Below are 20,263 nucleotides of genomic sequence, written 5' to 3'. Positions count from 1 at the left end.
TGTTCTCAAAAATCAAAACATTGGCCCTAGTTTAGTCCTGATTTAGTCCTGTGTTAATAGTCCTGGTTTAGTTTGTTTAGGCCCTCCTGGTTTAGTCCTGGTTAGTCCTGGTTTAGTCCTGGTTTAGTCCTGGTTTAGACCTGGTTTCCTGGTTTAGAAGTGGTTTAGAGGTTTAGTCCTGGTTTAGTCCTGGTTTAGAACTGGTTTAGACCTGGTTTAGTCCTGGTTTAGACCTGGTTTAGTCGGTTTAGTCCTGGTTTAGAACCTGGTTTAGTCCTGGTTTAGACCTGGTTTAATCCTGGTTTAGACCTGGTTTAGTTCTGGTTTAGTCCTGGTTTAGAACTGGTTTAGAGGTTTAGTCCTGGTTTAGTTCCTGGTTTAGACTGGTTTAGACCTGGTTTAGTCCTGGTTTAGAACTGAACCTGGTTTAGTCCTGGTTTAGACCTGGTTTAGTGGTTTAGTCCTGGTTTAGAACCTGGTTTAGACCTGGTTTAGAACCTGGTTTAGTCCCCTGGTTTAGTCCTGGTTTAGACCTGGTTTAGACCTGGTTTAGTCCTGGTTTAGACTGGTTTAGACTGGTTTAGAAATATGGTTTAAAACCTGGTTTAGTAAAATCCCTCTGTGTAATCCATTTATTTCAACAAAGTAACTGTAATCCAATTACCACTCACTGAAACAGTAACTGTAACTGAATACAGTTACTCATAATTTGTACTCTGATTACGTAACTCCGGTACATGTAATCTGTTACTCCCCAACACTGTGTACAATTTAGGTAAAAAAATATATATATAAAAAAATAAAAACATATATAACATCACTTGTAGACTTACTGTGTGTAAATCTACAAGTGATGTTTTTTGCACCACTTAGATGAGTAATTTCTTGGATTCATTACTTTGATTTACATTTGCATTTACTTTTCATTATTTCTGTTGGAGTAACATTATTTTGAAATTAATTAAAATTAATTAATTAATTAACATTACCCACCTCTGCTTGTGGCTCTGGTAAACGGTAAAATTGTCTCCAAAAATCTTTTGTTACACGCTCATAAAATGGAAAGAGAAAAGAAAACATTTGTAAGTAAAAATAAATCGTGTGATACTTACTTAACATTAACTACACTATTTAAAGACTTAATAAAACATGAAGAAAGACTAGGAAAGGCTGAGTAAATAATTAACAGTTTATTCATTATGACGTAAAGGTGCATTGTGTATCTTTTCAGATGGGAGTCTGTCACTTGCTTGTTTCTATGGAGATGTCATTGCTCTGCTGAGAATGTTCCGCAGTGTGACATTAAACAGCTCTATCTTACATTTATTCAGTTACAGGTGTGTGAAAAATCCCTCAGTCGTCCAGGTAGAATCCATGGCAAATGAGAAATTCAATTTGTCGACTGATTCTCAGCTCATCGAAGCTGCTTCTTGATTTCTGGTCAGACGCTGGTGGACACTTCCTTATATCTGCTGCAAGGAGGAGCTAAATAACTCTGAAACTAACACACCTACTTGTTTACAGTTTCTGTTTGTTATTTAGGCCTATTGAACTTGCACTGAGTGTGGGGTCTTATTTGCAGAATCATTCAGGGCTGTAATGGAGTTTTCACACCTCTGAGCCTGACCTGACTACACCTATTGTTTTCTTGTTTGTTTTGATTTAGGTTTGAGGATGGAGTTGTAAATAGGAGATCAATAGTGTCTGAGGCCTCCATTTCTTTTTAGAGAAGGATTCTTTTTCTTAACAAAAATAGTTTCTTTAACTCCACTCTCAAACCAGTTCTTTTCTCTGGCTAAGATCTGTACCCCACTGTCCTCAAATGAGTGGCCCGAGGCTTTTAAGTGGAGATGAACAGCAGACTGAGGTCCTGTGTTGCTCTCTCGTCTGTGTTGGTGAAGTTTTGTTTCTCCAACATAACGATCACTGCAGTCTTCACTACACATTTGTCCAGTTGACAAACTGAATTTCTCCTTTGCCATCAATTACAGGTGGTTTTATGTGCGAGTTTCATTGTTGACAAAAGCGCGCGTTGCATGCTGGAAATTATTTTGGTCGGCGGCAATAAACACTAATTCAACATGACGGACGGAGCGAGAAAGCACGTAAAGGGTATTGATCCCGGGTATTTATCCACTCTAACGGCAGAGAACCCAAGACCATTTGACCAGAAATTGGTCATAAGCATCGATGGACGACAAATCACCCTTTTCAACCCCGACAAAAGGTGGACGAAACTAAATTTCTGGTCAGAATCGCCAACTACCTGGACAAATATTCACTTTGGCGATATCCACAATTAGTTGGTGGAAACTTCTGGGCCATTCACAGCAGAAAAGATGAAAACCTCCAAGAGTCTCGATGTGTTGTTGAACTTGTTGGAGTCCACAGTTTGTTAGGATCTTCTACGTTTGCTCTGCGGATGTTTGAAAGCCGTTTAATTCACCGTTGGCGGTTCTTTTCACTCAGAATACGAAAAAGACATTTTCCTTCTTCCGTGCTTCTATTTGTGCATCCGATAATGCAGCAGGAATTTACCGTTATCGGGGATAAATACGCGAGGTTACGCACTGTGTTTGACGCTATCGTGTTTCTTGCCTCCGACCAAAATATTTCCCAGCATGCAACGCGGGCTTTTAATAACAATGACGTCAGCTGAAACTCGCCTATAGCTCAAGAATACCTCAAAAAACAGGCATTCTGACTGTGATCGGGGTCGCCTCTCCACAGATCTGGCCTGTAACTCCATGGAGATAGAAAGGTTTAATCCCATACTGTGAAACATTCCAGACAAAGCAGTAACATCTTCATGGAAAAAAGCTTTTGACGGACCCTCCACCAGAAAAGTTACACACTTAAGGCGTAGTCATAGCAACGTTCTCAAAGCAGGTTATCAAAAGTGCCATGTTTGAGTCCACCTGCGCTCACTACTGCCCCCTGCGTGCGTGTTCAGCCTCTGCACAAACACAAACACGTCGGTGACAGTGATCACAGCGCACACACACACACACACACACACACACACACACACACACAGACTCTCCACATCAAACAGACTCGACTCTGTGCCGCTGTCAGGGTTAGTTCGGCGCTCCGTCTGCACATCTGCTCCTCCTCCTGTTCTCATCATCGTCTTCATCATCTGAGGTTCCTCCAGGTGAGCTCCACGCGAACTGTCAGAGCGTGCGGAGAAAAACATCTGACCCGCTTCTCCCGCGAACTGTCCCTCAGCTGTCTAAAGGCACGCTCTGAAACCTGAAAGTTGGATTTTTAAGGCGCTGTCACCAAACCGTTTGAGGACAGGCAGCAGGCTGAGAACTGTGCACAAGAAAAACCCGACGTAAATACAAACATCAGCGCGTTCTCGTTATAGGACATTTGACGAGCTCAACGGGAGTGAGGAGAAGTTTTTATATAGAAAACAACTCAAAGCTTTTCAGCCCCGATTTCTGAGCAACAACAGAACAAGAAGGACTCCAGTGTGTTGTTCCTGCTGGAGCCTAAAGCACCTCAAACTAATAAATCATCATCATAATCAAATTATACATATATATATATAATCATGTGACATATTTTATATTTTCTGTACAACACATAAAAAAGTATTTATATCAGTAGAGTACATTACTAGAAGTATATTGGAAGGTGTAGTAGTAGTAGTAGTAGTAGTAGTAGTAATAGTAATAGTAGTAGTAGTAAAAGCAGTAATAGTAGTAGTAGTAGTAAAAATAGTAGTAGTAGAAGTAGTAGTAATAACAGTAGTAGTAGTAGTAAAAGCAGCAGCAGTGGTAGTAGTAGTAGTAGTAGTAGTAATAATAAAAGTAGTAGTAGTAGTAGAAGTAGTAGTAATAATAGTAGTAGTAGTAGTAAAAGCAGCAGCAGTAGTAGTAGTAGTAGTAGTAGTAGTAGTAGTAGTAATGAACAAAGTAGTAGTAGTGTTAGTAAAAGCTGCAGCAGCAGTAGTAGTAATAGTAGAAGTAATAGTAATAATAGTAGTAGTAGTAGTAGTAGTAGTAGTAAAGGCAGCAGCAGTAGTAGTAGTAGTAGTAGAAGTAGTAGTAATAATAGTAGTAGTAGTAGTAGAAGTAGTAGTAATAGTAGTAGTAGTAGAAGTAGTAGTAATAAGTAGTAGTAGTAGTAGTAGTAGTAGTAGTAGTAGTAAAAGCAGTAGTAGTAGTAGAAGTAGTAGTAATAGTAGTAGTAGTAGTAGTAATGAACAAAGTAGTGGTAGTAGTAGTAAAAGCAGCAGCAGTAGCATTAGTAGTAGTAGTAGTAGTAGAAGTAGTAGTGGTAATAATAGTAGTAGTAATAGTAGTAGTAGTAAAAGCAGCAGTAGTAGTAGCAGTAGTAGTAGTAGTAGCAGTAATAGTAGTAGTAGCAGTAGTAGTAGTAGTAGCAGTAGTAGTAGTAGTAGCAGTAATAGTAGTAGTAGCAGTAGTAGTAGTAGTAGCAGTAATAGTAGTAGTAGTAGTAGTAGTAGTAGTAGTAGTAAGTAAATAAGTCTTTTTTTCTATAGCACTTTTCACAGACATTTTTTGTCCTCAAAGATGCTTTACAGAGCATTATTCAGCATTATTCAGCATTATTCAGCATTATTCAGCATTATTCATTCACTCTATACCTGGTGATGGTAAACTACTATTGTAGCCACAGCTGCCCTGGGGCAGACTGACAGAAGTGTAGTAGTAGTCCTGGTTTAGTCCTGGTTTTAGTCCTGGTTTAGACCTGCTTTTAGTGCTGGTTTAGCCCAAAATGTGAAAACAGGAAAATACTGCCATGTAATCCATTTATTTCAACAAAGTAACTGTAATCCAATTAGCACTCACTGAAACAGTAACTGTAACTGAATACAGTTACTCATAATTTGTACTCTGATTACGTAACTCCGGTACATGTAATCTGTTACTCCCCAACACTGATTATATTGTGATGTTTGAGCTCCTGTGTCCAAATAATTTCCCCTGTGGATCGATAAAGTTTGTGTAAGTCTCAGTAAGTGTAGGTGTTGTGACATTTGTGTCCAGCTCCTGTGAAAGAACCAAACACAAACTGTACTTTCTAGTTGTCATCTTTATGTATTAGGATGTTTCCAGAAAAGCGTAGCCTACCAGAAGATGACTGAAAAAACCACAATGACACATCTCTTATCCCACCTCAAATGAAGTCGTCGCGCATTCTACTTGGACCATCTCTCCTTCTCTCTCTCTTAGTCTCTTTTTCTCTTTCTCTCCTCCCCGTTCCTTTCCGAAGCGCATCGCCCGCGTCACCCCCAGCGCTGCCCCCTCCCACCGGGACCGGAGGAAAAAAAGGGGGGGGTAGGCGACGGTACGGCAGAGCGGGGGCAGGCGGGGGGAGAGCCAGGCGAAGCAGGCACAAGTCCCACAGGCTCCTCGGCGCTCGGGTGGACGGATGTATCATGACGCGATGATTCTGGCCGGAGCGGCGCCTCTGACTGTCCGCGTGGAACAGGTGGCTACTGTCCCTACTGTCCGCTGCTACGACCGGAGGTAAGACGTGGGGCTCCGTGACGCCTCCAGTGAGGGGGGGGGGGGAGCGATGTGCAGAGCCGCGCTACAGCTGGAACATGCGGGGAAGTGCGTGGAGACACTCGCGGTGTGAATACGGGGCTTTGTGCACGAACGAACGCGGCTGTAACTCGCTTTAACGACGCCAAAAGCGAATTATTTTGGCTGTTTAACGTAACGCGCAGTCGAGGTAAGTCAAATCTAGGCTCTTGGAAACATATTCGTGCTCTTAAACGCGATGTGCCATCAAGTTTTTCAGCGTATCGTTCAGAAAGACGCGAATTTGTACGCGCGTAAAACGGAAAGTCATTGCACCCGCGGGGATAGAGACCCGTGTTCTTGCCGGGCTGCCTCTCTCCCGGCTCGTGATTTATTTGTTTGCGTAGAAATGCCACGGAGAGCAACGTTGTCACACTCGTAGACGGATGGTTACGCAGAAATGCTCGTTGATGACTTACTACGCGTTTTTCCAAAAGTCGTGCTTTGTAATGCAGTGACGATCGTGATACTTGTACGAACAAAAACACACGAAAGAAATCATAATAATAACAACACATCACCTAAAAATTACCAAGTGATTAAGTTACGAACTATTTTTAACTAAGAAATGTCATTTGGTTAATTGATAATTGCGATTATCGAGATCACAATACCTAATTGTATCAAAAAATCTCTTCGGAATTTTAGAATCAAACCAAACAAAACTGTAAACCTAAAAAAAAAAAAAGTGGTATAATGTTGTTTCCTCATCACAAAGATGCCCGGAGTTGTGTTTTGTTCAATTAATTTCATGTTTAACACACAAAACCTGCACATTTTGGCATTGTCACGTGGTAATACAAGTGCTCCACTGTGTTTTTAAACTCCATGCACCTTCACTAGAATCATCTGGATCATTTTGGACCTCGAATTTCCAATCTCTGCAAGGTAAAAAGCTGGTTGTCAACTTAAAAATCTACCACTACATGACATCACAACGTGGAACAGAGCATGTTGAGGTTTGGAGATGTAGACAGACTAATAATAAAAGGTGCTCAAACATGTGCGAATGAAACAAAACACACACAATAAATCATAATATAATAATACACCACCTAAAAATTGCCTAGTTATTAAGTTACGAACTATTTTAAACTAAGAGATGTCATTTGGTTAATTGATAATTGTGATTATTGAGGTCACAATACCTAAAACGTATCGTGGGAAGTTTAGAATCAAAACAGAATCAAAACTGTAAACCTAAATGTTATAATGTTTTTTCCTCATCACAAACACACCGTAGTGAGCTGCTTTCTAATTTTCCTGTTGATAATTATTCACGATGACAAACTACAGCGAAATGGTTAAAGCAGGGATGTAACAATAACTGAAATATCGTGATATCGTATCGTCAAACTTCTCACAATAATATCGTGGACCATCACAATATATCGAATTACAAGTGTCTTTGCTTAAATTAAGAGTTTTGGTGCAGCAATAGCTAAAAAAAAAAGACAGAGGAACTACATAGACCATGATCCTTTGCTCCATTTCAGTGCAGACTACAAGAAGAAATAACTGTTCTAAGCACTTTTAAGTCTTATTGCGATATTTTGTCGAGGCTAAACAGCAAAAACTGTTAATTTGCTGCTTTTTTCTCTTAAAATGCCATTGACAAGACTTAATCGAAAGAACTAAATATCGTAAGGAGAGATTTAGATATTGTCACATCCCTTAATCGTGAGCCTCCACCACCATATCGTGAGCTTTCCCACGATATCGCAATAAATATCGTTTACAGGTCCCACATTACGCAAAATTGAATCTTGTGAGCTTGTTTTATCGCCAAAAACATACCTGGAGTTGTAGTTTGTTTCATTAATTTCATGTTTAACACACAAAACCTGCACATTTAGGCATTGTCACGTGGTAATACAAGTGCTCCACTGTGTTTTTAATCTTCACTAGAATCATCTCGATCGTTTTGAACCTCGAATTTCCAATCTCTACGAGGTAAAAAGCCGGCTGTCAGCTTAAAAACTACCACTACGTGACATCACAGCGTGGAACAGAGCATGTTGAGCTTTGGAGATGTAGACAGACTAATAATAAAAGGTGCTCAAACATGTGCGAATGAAACAAAACACAACTCCAGGTCTGTTTTTCGACGATAAAACGAGCTCACAAGATTAAATTTTGCGTAATACGGGACCTTTAAACACGACATTATCCAAGCATAATATAATAAAACAATTATAAAATAGTCATCACCTATATTAGATGTAAACGAAACGCAAGTGAGATCTCTCTGTCGTTTGTCATCGTGAATAATTATCAACGCTAAAATTAGAAAGCGGCTCACTAATCGCCGTGTCTTCCTCCGGGGCAGATGGTGGCTTCTTCAGGTAAGGCGAAGTCCCTCTTGTCACGTCGTTCGTTTTGTATTGCGGTGGATTTTAGACAACAGAGAAGGAGTGAAAGCCAAAGCGGAGCCCCGGGGTTGTGCCGATGCTCTCCTCTGGGCCAGCCCCGGGCCAAATTGCCTACCCTGGGCTTTACACAACGGCAATAGAAACTTCAATTGGCGTTCGCTTTGAAGTCGCTGAAGCAAATACCTACGAGCTGTATTTGCACTATTATGTAATCTTAAATAATCCGTTTTAAAGCAGGCCTATTATGCGGAATTGGTGTTTCAGAGCTTTGTTGTGATTGTCTCAGCTTATTTACCTGAACTGAAGTTGAATTTGGAGTGATTCGTGCATGTTTGAGTTCGCCTACAAACAAGTTCGCCAGTTTTCCCTTACCCCTCATGCATGCCCACGACTCTTCTCATTTGCTTTTTATCAAACGGTGATTCATCAGTGTTGCCGTTTTTGCATGAATGAAAGATTTGTAGAGATTCATGTCACGATACTAAAAGTTCAAACTTGATTTTAATACTAAGAAGATTCAATACTCAGTACAGATTCTGATACATTTTTATTAGACAATAGAATGTGATTTTCAACATTAAATCATAGTATGTTCTTTTATAGTTCATGTGGTCTTATATCTGCGTAATCTAGAGTCGTAGTGCTTGAGACCGGCCTTGGGACCGTTTACCTGACCATATTTGGACTCGGTCTTGTCTCGGTCTTGATGGTGCTTCGACCCGCTCTTGTCTCGGTCTTGAAGGCTCTTGGACTCAGTCTTGTCTCGGTCTATGTGTTTCATATTCACTTCGCACAAGAAGTGGTTTAACAAAGACTTTTAGTATCACAGCCATGATTTAGACATTATTTTTATTGAACTGTATCAAATCGTTTTGAAATATACTGTATAGAATCAAAGAAGCACTGTCTTAAGATATGTATCGTATCGTGGCCTAGTATCAACGTATGTATCATATTGTGGCATATGTATCGTATTGAATCGAAAGAGCACTGTATCGAGATATGTATCGTATCGTCACCTATGTATCGAGATATGTTTCATATTGTGGCCTAGGTATGTATCATATCGTCACCTATGTATCGAGGTATGTATCGTATCATGGCCTATGTATCAAGATATGTATCGTATCACGACCTATGTATCAAGATATGTATCGTATCATATGTATCGATATCGTATCATCCTATGTATCGAGATATGTATCGTATCATGTATGTATCGATATGTATCGTATCATGACCTATGTATCGAGATATGTATCGTATCATGTACCTATGTATCGAGATATGTATCGTATCATGGCCTATGTATCGAGATATGTATCGTATCATGACCTATGTATCAAGATATGTATCGTATCATGACCTATGTATCAAGATATGTATCGTATCATTACCTATGTATCGAGATATGTATCGTATCATGACCTATGTATCGAGATATGTATCGTATCATGACCTATGTATCAAGATATGTATCGTATCATTACCTATGTATCGAGATATGTATCGTATCATGACCTATGTATCAAGATATGTATCGTATCATGGCCTATGTATCGAGATATGTATCGTATCATGACGTATGTATCGAGATATGTATCGTATCGTGGCCTATGTATCGAGATATGTATCGTATCGTGGCCTATGTATCGAGATATGTATCGTATCGTGGCCTATGTATCGAGATATGTATCGTATCGTGGCCTATGTATCGAGATATGTATCGTATCGTGGCCTATGTATCGAGATATGTATCGTATCATGGCCTATGCATCGAGATATTTATCGTATCGGCAACTTCTTAACGATACCCAGCCCTAATCAAAATCGAGTTTTTAGTATCGTGACTAAAACAGTCTGGAGTTAAACCTTTCTATCTTCTTAAATACCAACTCAGACAAGTTACAGGTCAGATCTGTGGAGAGGCAGCCTGTGTTTCTGTTGGTATTTTTGAGCTATAAAAGCATCTGTAATTAAATAAATGTAAAGAAAGAGCTGTTTAAGGTCACACTCTGGAACATTCCGGTAGAAACAAGCAGGTAACGCGGACTTTCCATCAGAAAAGTTACACAATGCACCTTTAGAAAATCAAAAATGACGATTACAACACAGCGATATTAAAGGAAAAGAAAAGGTTGGGTAAAAGAAGTCATAGGCCCTGCGGTTTTGTCCTTTAAAAAACCCCTCCGCGCCGCCCGCTGTTCTCGTTTTGACAGCTCCGATCGATATCGCCAAATTTATAGGGATCATATTTTTGTGATATTTCCAACACAAACCGTTTTAACCTTTCCTTTGATAAATAAGACTCAAGATCGGCCCAAATGTCACTTTACAAGATTTAGATAAGAGTCGGCCGTACAATCCTCCGCTCTCTTCCTTTTTACCGTCCTTCCATCTTTCTCTCCTTCTTTTTTTCACTGTGTCTTTCCCTCATCTTTTGTCTCTCTCTCTCTGTATTTCTTCATTCCTCTTTCTTTCTCTTCTCCTCTCCGTCTTTCTCCGTCGTCGTTACTCTCTCCCCCTCACCTCTTTCGCCCTTTTCTCTCTCTAAATCTCTTCCCCTCGTTCTCTTTTTCCATCTTCGTTACTCTCTCCTCCTCCTTCTCCTCACCTTTCGTCTCCCTCCCTCTTCTCTTTCTTTATCTATCTGTCTTCCTCTCATCTCTCTTTCTCTTTCACTCTATGACTCCTTTTTTCTCATCTGCTTTCTGTGCTTCTCCATCTTTCTTACTCTCTCCCCCTCACTTTTCGTCTCTCTCTTTCTCTCTCACTCCCCTTCCTTTATCTGTCTTCCTCTTCTCTCTCTCCATAACTCCCTCTCTTTCTCATATTCTCTCTTCTCTATCTGTCTTTCTCCATCTTTCTTCCTCCTTTCCCTCACCTTTTGTCTCTCTCTTCTCTTCCTTTATCTCTCTTCCTCTCACCTCTCTTTCTCTTTCACTCTAACTCCCTCTGTTTTTCATATTCTTTCTTTCCTCCATCTCTTTTCCATGTTCCTTACTCTCTTCCCTCACCTTTCATCTCTCTCCCTCTTCTCTTCCTTTATCTCTCTTCCTCTCACCTTTTTTCTAAATCTCTCTCTTTTCTCATATTCTCTCTTTCTCTTTCACTCTAACTCCCTCTGTTTTTCATCTTTCTTTCCTCCATCTCTTTTCCATGTTCCTTACTCTCTTCCCCTCACCTTTCATGTCTCTTCCTCTCACCTCTTTTTTCTAAATCTCTCTCTTTCTCATATTCTCTCTTTCTCTTTCACTCTAACTCCCTCTTTTTCTCATATTTTCTTTCTTCCTTTCTGCGCTTCTCCATCTTTCTTACTCTCTCCCCTCACCTTTTGTCTCTCTCTCTCTTCTCTTCCTTTATCTCTCTTCCCCTTTTCTCCATAACTCTGTCTTTCTCATATTCTCTCTCTTCTCGCCATCCGTCTTTCTCCACCTTCTTTCCTCCTTTTCCCTCACCTTTTCTCCCTCGTATTCTTTTTTCTCTCTCTTTCTCGTGTTCTCTTTTTCCCCCCATCTGTCTTTCTCCGTTGTCCTTACGCTCTCCTCCTCACCTTCTGTCTCTCTTTCTACTTCTTCCTCTTCCTCTCACCTCTCTTTCCTTTTCTCTTTATCCATCTTCCATCCTCCTTTCTGTCACCTTTTCTGTCTCTCTTCTCTTCTTTTATCCCTCTTCCTCTCACCTCCTCCTCCCTTTCTCACTTCTCTCCCCCTTCACCTCTCATCTTAGTCTCTCTCTTCCTCTCACCTCTCTTTCTCTTTCACTCTAACTCCCTCTTTTTCCCATATTTTCTTCTCTTCTCGCTCTTCTCTTCCTTTCGTCTCTCTCTCCCTTTCTGTCTGACGTCCTCTTTTTCTTATATTCCCTTTCTCCCTTTCTGTGCTTCTCCATTTTTCTTACTCTCTCACTTTTTGTCTCTCTCTTTCTCTTCTCTTCCTTTATCTCTCTTCCTCTTCTTTCTTTCCATAACTCCATGTCTCTTTCCCCGTATCTGTCTCTCTCCCTTTTCCTTACTCTCTCCTCCATCACCTTTTCATCTCTTTTCCTTCTTCACTTCTTTCTCTCTTCTCTCTCTAACTCCTTTTTCTCATATTCTCTCTTTCCCCCATCTGTCTTTCTCATCTTCTTCACTCTCTCCCCTTCACATTTCATCTCTTTCTCTCTCTTCTCTTCCTTCATCTCTCTTCCTCTCACCTCCTTCTCCCTTTCTCTTCCTAACTCCCCGTCTTTCTCGTTCTCTTTTCCCCCTTTCTGTGCTTCTCCATCTTTCTTTCCTTCTCTCCGCCTCACCTTTTGTCTTTCTCTCTCTCTCTTCCTCTCAACTCTCTTTCTCTTTCACGCTAACTCCCTCTTTTTCTCATATTCTCTCTTTCTCTTCATCTTCCTCACACTCCCACATCACCTTTCATCTCTTTCTCCTTCTTCTCTTCCTTTCTCCGTCTTCCTCTCGCCTCTTTTTCCATTTCTCTCGCTAAATCCCTCTCTTTCTCATTCTCTCTTTCCCCCCATCTGTCGTTCTCCATCTTTCTTACTCTCCGTCTTACTCTCATATTCTCTCTCTTCTCTATCTGTCTTTCTCCATCCTCCTTTCCCTCACCTTTTGGCTCTCTCTTTCTCTCTCTCTTCCTGTATCCATCTTCCTCTCACCTCTTTTTCCATTTCTCTCGCTAAATCCCCCTCTTTTTCATTCTCTCTTTCCCCCATCTGTCTTTCTCCATCTTCGTTACTCTCTCCCCCTCGCCTTTCACCTGTTTCTCTTTCTTCCCCTCCTCTTCTTTTCTCTCTCTAACAATCCCTTTATCCATTCATCTCTCTTTCCCCCCTCTGTTCTTTTATCTCTCTCTCTCTCTCTCTCCTCACATTCTTTTCTCTCTCCTCGCTCTGTCTCTTCTTCTCCTCCCTCTCTATTCCCACACTCTCCTTCTCTTGTCTCTCTCATCCCCCTCTTTGTCTTTGTTTTACTTCTTTTTTCCGCTCCAACTCTCTCTCTCTCTCTCTCTCTCTCTGCCTCTCCCTCTCTCCTCCACACTTGCTCATCCTCTCTCCTTCTCTTTTTCTTTTCGACCCCCCTCTCTATCTTACACCTCTCCCTTTTACTCCGTCTCTTTCTCCCCTATAACCCGCTTTTCTTTCTCTTCCTTCTATTTCGCTCTCTCTCTCTTCTCTTTTACTATTCCGCTCTTCCCCTCACCCCCTTTTCTTATTTTCTCTTCTTCATCCTACATCTTCTCTCTCTCTCTCTCCCCCTCTTTCTCTCTCCCTTCCCTCTCTCACCCCTCTCTCTCTCCCTCATTTACTCTCCCTTCCCTCTCTAACTTTTCTCTCTCTCTCATCTCTCTTGTTCTCTCTCCTCTCTTTCCCTCACGTACTCTCCCTTCCCTCTCTCACTTCTCTTTCTCTCCCTTACTCTCTCTCTTTCCCCGTCTTCCTCCCCTCTCTCTCTCTCACGTTCTCTCTCTCCATCTTCCTCTCCCCTCTCTCCTTCACTTACTCGCTTTCTCTCCCTTCTCTCTATTTCTCACTTTTTCTCTCATCTCTCTCCCTCTTTATACCTTTGCTCTCCCCTCTCTCTCTTTCTCCATCTTCCTCCCCTCTCTCCTTCACTTTCTCTCTTTCTTCGTCTGTCTCTCCTCTCTCACTCACTCTCTCTCTCCGTCTTCCTCTCCTCTCTCCTTCATCTCTCTCCCTCTTTTTACCTTTGCTCTCCCTCTTTCTCCTGCTCCATCTTCCTCCACTCTCTCCCTCACTTATTCTCTTTCTCTCATCTTCTCTTCTCCACACTTACTCTCTTTCTCCATCTTTTCTCTCCTCTCTCCTTCACTTTCACTCTCTCATCTCTCCCTTTTTTTTAACCTTTGCTCTCCCTCTCTCTCCTTCTCCATCTTCCTTCCCTCTCTTACTCTGTTTCTTTGTATTTCTCTTCCCTCTCTCCCTCACTTACTCTCTCTGCCTTCCCTCTCTTCCTCATTTTCTCTCTCATCTCTCTCCCTCTTTTTACCTTAGCTCACCCGCTCTCCCCTTCTCCATCATCCTTCCCTCTCTCCCTCTCTCCTCTACTCTTTCCATCTTCCTCCCCTCTTTCCCTCACTTTCTCTCTTCTCCATCTTCCTCCCCTCTCCCTTCTCTTACTCTCTTTCTCCATCTTCCTCTTCCCTCTCTCCCTCTCCTTCTCCATCTTCCTCCCCTCTCTCCTCCTTACTCCTTTCTCCATCTTCCTCTTCCCTCTCCCCTCTCCTTCTCCATTTTCCTCCCCTCTCCCTTCACTCTCTTTCTTTTCTCCTTCTTTCCATCCTCCTCTTCCCTCTCTCCCTATCCTTCTCCATCTTTCTCCCCTCTCTCCTTCACTTTCCACTCTCTCATCTCTCTCCCTCTTTTTACCTTTGCTCTCCCTCTTTCTCCTTCTCTATCTTCCTCTTCCCTCTCTCCCTCACATATTCTCTTTCTCCATTTTCCTCCCCTCTCTCCTTCACTTATTCTCTTTCTCTATCTTCCTTCCCTCTCTCCCTCCCTTACTCTTTCCATCTTCCTCCCCTCTTTCCCTCACTTTCTCCTCTTCTCCATCTTTCTCCCCTCTCTCTCTCCTTCTCTTACTCTCTTTCTCCATCTTCCTCTTCCCTCTCTTTCTCCATCTCCTCCCCTCTCTCCTTCTCTTATCTCTCCTTCTCCATCTTCCTCCCCTCTCTCCCACTCTTATTCTCCTTCTCCATCTTTCTCCCCTCTCTCCTTCACTTTCACTCTCTCATCTCTCTCCCTCTTTTTACCTTTGCTCTCCCTCTTTCTCCTTCTCTATCTTCCTCTTCCCTCTCTCCCTCACTTATTCTCTTTCTCTATCTTCCTTCCCTCTCTCCCTCCCTTACTCTTTCCATCTTCCTCCCTCTTTTCCTCACTTTCTCTTCTCCATCTTTCCTTCCCTTCTCTCTTCTCTTACTCTCTTCTCCATCTTCTCTTCCTCTCTCCTCTCCTTCTCCATCTTTCTCCCTTCTCTCCTTCTCTCCCTCTCTTTATCCATCTTCCTCCCCTCTCTCCCTCTCTTATTCTCCTTCTCCATCTTCCTCCCCTCTCTCCCTCTCTTATTCTCCTTCTCCATCTTCCTCCCCTCTCTCCTTCACTTTCACTCTCTCATCTCTCTCCCTTTTCACCTTTGCTCTCTTCCTCTCTCTCCCCTCTCCTTTCTCTTTCTCCCCTCTCTCTCTCTCCTCTCCTCCTCCTCTCACACCATCGCGTCCGTCCCCCCGTGCGCCGCCGCCGCCGCTGCTTATTCTGATGGGAAAATAGTGTTCCTGGGGGAGTCGTACCTGAATTATTGAGGCCCTGAGGTTTTAAAATTGCAGAGACTTAGTGTGATTTGAGGCAGAGTCTGGATCCATCACGCTTCACAATGGGCGAACGGGACAGCAGCCTCCAGCCACGTCCTCGCCTCTCCATAGACCTGTCCCCGTAAGGCAGAGGAGATGGATGTTAATTCTTCTCATTTTTGTGACGGTATTAATCAGCGAGAGCCACGAGTAAACAGAGGTGGGTGAAGCTCAGGTGCTTTTACTCAGAAGTTGTACTTTTCAGAGTGAAGCAGAATTTTACTCCCACTTGAGTAGTATTTTATTGAAGTACTCTTACTTGGGTTAAAGTTTTGGTTCCTCTTCCCACTGTGAGTAAATCTAAAGTGACAAAAACTTAATGTGACAATATGAAATGATTTAAACATTTGAGTTTCTTGCAGCTCCTTCAGATATGATTTAGTTTTGTCTGATATTTGTGTCTGTTCTTGGAAAATATCTGATTTTGTGAATTATTTAATACTACTGTAATGATATTGGCGATATCACGATATTGTTGTAGTAAAATTGCCATGAAATCGTCGTGGTCTCGTCACGGTGTTAAACTGTGTGTCTTTTAGGGCTGGGTATCATTAAGAATTTGCCGATACGATACATATCTCGATACAGTGAGCTTACGATTCAATATAATTCAATACGATATACTTCAAATCAGTTCGATACGGTTAAATAAAAAATAATGTCTAAACTATGGCTGTGATACTAAAAGTCTTTGTTAAACCACTTCTTGTGCAAAGTTTATATGAAACACAAACATTTTAATCATCAAAACAGTGAAAATGTCAAATGTGTCGCATAAACGAGTTTCTTTCCACTAAACAAACAACAAAACTGTAGCTGTAACAAAATAATTTAGTAAAATATACAAAAAAATACTCTTAGTGATATATTGATACAGCAGTCCAAGATATCGATACTGTATCATCACATTAAATGACACGATATATCGATATTTCAATATTTTTGCACACGCCTAGTGTCTTTAGACAAACAGCACAGTAAACTACATGGACCATAATCCTTTGCGGCCGCGTCATCGGCCAGTGCGCCTGTTGTGGACGCGCCAGCGGCTTTTAAGTCTGAGGTCTAGAAGCATTTTGGGTTTGTCATGACACGAAATGAGAAAGGAGAAAAGGTGACGGACAAACAACAGACAGTGTGCAGACGCGGCCAGTGCACCGTGTGGTTCACCTCGGGAAATACTACAACATGAGAAGTCACTTGATAAGCCGACACATTTGTTTACATTTTACCGAAACGAAACTTAAAACCACATGGCTAATTTGCATAAACTATAAGTGCTGAAAAAAACAGCTCGCTCCTTGTGTGCTGATGCGGTTCAGCTTCTGTCGAACTAAAGGACTCCTTCAGACTGCAGCCTGAAGTGACCCAAATCAGATTTTTTGGCCCCTATGTGACCTGTATCTGATCTTTTAATGACAGTCTGAACGACGCAGATCCGATTTATTCAAGTGCGACCCAGACCACTTGGATATGTGCTCCTGAAACCGATACATATCCGATCTTGACGTCATCGTGTCCTCCAGTGTTCATGCAGGACACTTTTGGGCCGTTTACTGTTCAAACTGGAGTCACATACAAGTCACATTTAATTGGAAATGTGAACGACCTCGCAAAAACATCGGATTTCACAACTAAATCGGAATTGAGCGTTAAGCCCTACAGTCTGAACATAGTCAAGGACACAACTCTGCGAGACTCTTGACTACAGTAGGCATAACGCGCCGACAATCCATCAAGCGGTGTGTCTTCATAACTTACCAAAGTCGTACTAAAACATTTTGAGAGATTTTTGAGCGCCGTGTATCGCATAAAATCAGTTCAAGGTCCGTAAGCACAACCAGAATTAATACATAAGCAGCACTGTCAATTTTTGAGAAGGGATTTTAAGTGCACCTTATAGTCTGAAAAAAGAGTGTTCCCTTCTGTCTACAGCCAAAGACTGATGTACTACAGAGCCTTAAGTATTCAGAGAGCAACTCACTTATCACTGAAGAGTGACCCAGAGTTTTATTACAATTATTTAGTTGTTACTTGAATTTTGCACTTCAACTTAAAGACTTTTCAAGCTGTTCAAAATGTCATTGATATGAATATGACAATAAATGTTGTACTAAATGACTGGTCAAAGCATTTTATAATGTCAGTCTTGTTATTATGTTTAATATTGTAATATTGTGAACCTCCCAATCGTATCGTGAGCTTTCCTAGGATACCGCAATAAATATCGTACCGTGAGGTTCATACCGTGATCGTATCGTGAGACTTGGATATCGTTACACCCCTATTTGTTACAGTAACCAAAATATCGCGATATCCTATCGTCAAAAGTGTCACAATAATATCGTGGACCATCACAATATATCGAATCACAAATTCCTTTGCTTAAATACATTGTTTTATAGTAGCAACAGCTTATGAACATCGGGAACTACATATCCCATGATTCATTTCAGTGCAGACAAATGAAGAAACATGTTTGTTACTTGAATTCTTGGGATTATGACAGAAAAAATTCACACCAAATTCTTGTCAAAGTATTTTAAAAGCAAAAAAGTATCCCATCTACAATTATATCAGCCTCTTCAAATTATCACAGTAAATACTGTACTGTGAGATGCATATCGTGATAATATCGTACAGAGATTTGGATATCCTTACATCCCTAGAAAATAGTGTAATATGAGCCCTTAAATCAGGTTATTCTCTTAATTTTAGTCATCTGTAATTTCTGTCTATACATACATAACATAATTGTGGTTTCATTTTTTCATATTTGTTTGATTTTGTATGGAGTTTAAAAACACAGTGGAGCATTTCCTGTATTACCACATGGCGTCACAAGGTGGAACAGAGTGTTTCAGTTTGAGAGAAGAACTCACCCTAAATCTGCAGGGTTTGTGTGTTAAACATGTGTGAATGAAACAAAACACAACTCCAGATCTGTTTGCGATGAGGAAACAACATCATAAATTATAAACGACTTCTTGCCTGAAAGTTGCGAGTTAAATTCCCAGCTCGGTTCATACTCGCAGTCGTATCCTCGCAGTCCACGCTCATTACCCTCCTCTCCATTTGCGTCAGGAAGAGCATCAGGCGTACAGATCTACCAGCACGAAAGCCGTAACTGCAGAATCCGTCTCTCTTTTCTTTTTAAAGCTCCCACAGCACCTCGCGTGGTCCCTGAGACAAAAAAAACACACATAATAGGCTATTAAAAAACATGCAAGATTTCACAGCTCCTGGTTGACGACGAGGCTCAGACAGAAGCGGGCGATTAGATATTCTGAGAGCCAAGTTAGCTTCCTTCTTTTTCTCTTGGCCTTTCGCTGCCCGGGTCATCTTTGCAAATCATCTGTCTCCTGTGCGCATGGATTTGCATATTCAAGTGTTCGCCCAAAATGTCCACTCTTATGCAAGTCTTTTTCATGACTGGGTTTAAAGGGGCTCATATTACGCCGTTTTCCGATCCACGTTATAATGTTTCATCATCACAAACACACCTGGAGTTGTGTTTTGTTTCATTCACACAGGTTTAACGCACAAATCCTGCATATTTAGGAGTTCATCTGTTCCACCTTGTGATGTCATGTGGTAATACAGGAAGTGCTCCACTGTGTTTTTAAACTCCACACACCTTCACACCATCATCATTTGGATCATTTCAGCTCCGGAACTGACAATCTCTACTGAACTAAAAGTGAAAGGGGGTCCGGTCAAGAGGTAACGGAGGGAAACGGGCAGATTTTTTTACATTCAAATAGCTCTTATTCAGAAACTAGAGGGACTATTGAAACAAGTAAAGTATCAGAATGTAGGAAAGAGTTACACTCCAACAGGGTAAAGTTAAACCTGTGATATTCTTTCAAGTTGTTGATAAAATATTTTAAAACTCATGTCGGTAACAGGAGGGAATGAAATATGCAGCACTTTTTGGTCAATAAATACAAACAGTGATAACTCTTGGTTCTCACTTACATATCCTTAACAAACTGGTTTGAATATTTGCTTCATATAGTTTTCTACCATATGGTACAAGATTAGGTTGAAAAACCTCTTACTTTTTGAGTCAATGAGATTTTTTTATTAAGGAAAAGGTCATGGTAACGGAGGGAAAAGTAACGGAGGGAAAATTGTGCAAACAAGTAGAAGGTGCATGATTTTACATAATTTGTCAACTTTTTTCTTCCGAATACTTTAATATTACTTCAAAATGAAAGGAAACTATTTCTATAAAATATGTCAGTCCTTCCAAGCTAATTTTTATCATTTTAAATACTTTTTTTTTTTTTTAAATCATGTACCTTCATCAACAGTTCAAAGATTGAATAACACAAGATATGATGAAATACATCCATTTATTTATATGATTTGCAGGTCTTTGAAATTTGGGAAATAATTTTTGTTCCATGTTTCATACATGGTCTGTTTAAAACATATGTAAATTTAGAACCAAAAATGGTACAGAAAAAAAAGGTAAACAGTTTCATAAACTAGAGTACATATGTATCTGTTGAATACATTTTTATATCAGATGCATTAACTTGAATTTTTGGCCTTGTTGTTTACTTCTGCTTGACCGGACCTGTGAGCTGTTAATTTGAAAACTACAGCTTCAGAGAAACAAAGAAAACGTGTGTGTGGAATATGGAGGAGAAATCAAGTGAGAAGAACATTGTGCAGTGGTCAGGTTGATCACTTTTTCTCAGCTCAAAATCCTTCAGATTGTCTTAAAAAAAACGCTTTATAATCATTAGCTCCAGCTGCTCCTCTCTGGCTCCTCTCGCTCTGATTGGTCAAAGTGATACAAGAGACCACATTCTGTGCGTGGGCCCGAGTACACTGCCGTGTGCCGCGGGAGAAAAGAGCACTACTGCACATGCTCAATCAGCCCACTGCCACCGGAAGTACCTCGCCACGGCTAAAGGCTGGAGTCATGCGCCATTGAGCTCAGCCCATTCCCTGTTTTGAA

General features: G+C 41.0%; 1 protein-coding gene and 1 pseudogene across 3 annotated transcripts in view; one reads left to right on the top strand and one right to left on the bottom strand.

Moving 5' to 3' along the window:
- The first annotated feature begins 5,078 nt into the window (after positions 1–5,078).
- The window catches only part of LOC129411267 (protein FAM163A-like), a 60,013-nt gene continuing 44,828 nt past the window's right edge, over positions 5,079–20,263 (top strand). For 2 of the 3 annotated variants that reach the window (XR_008633228.1, XM_055161639.1), the window contains exon 1: positions 5,079–5,507. The gene's annotated coding sequence lies outside the window, so the exon portion shown is untranslated. Of the gene's footprint in view, positions 5,508–5,602; positions 5,716–20,263 lie in introns of those variants that run through there. The other variant, XM_055161644.1, reaches the window with a different exon arrangement.
- Positions 10,620–18,633, bottom strand: LOC129411060 (golgin subfamily A member 6-like protein 22; annotated as a pseudogene).

Source organism: Boleophthalmus pectinirostris, unplaced genomic scaffold (assembly GCF_026225935.1).
Source record: "Boleophthalmus pectinirostris isolate CB_2022bp ecotype Guang Dong unplaced genomic scaffold, ASM2622593v1 HiC_scaffold_10, whole genome shotgun sequence".
In the NCBI taxonomy this organism is placed as follows: Eukaryota; Metazoa; Chordata; class Actinopteri; order Gobiiformes; family Gobiidae; genus Boleophthalmus; species Boleophthalmus pectinirostris.
This window is presented reverse-complemented; position numbering and strand designations above follow the sequence as displayed.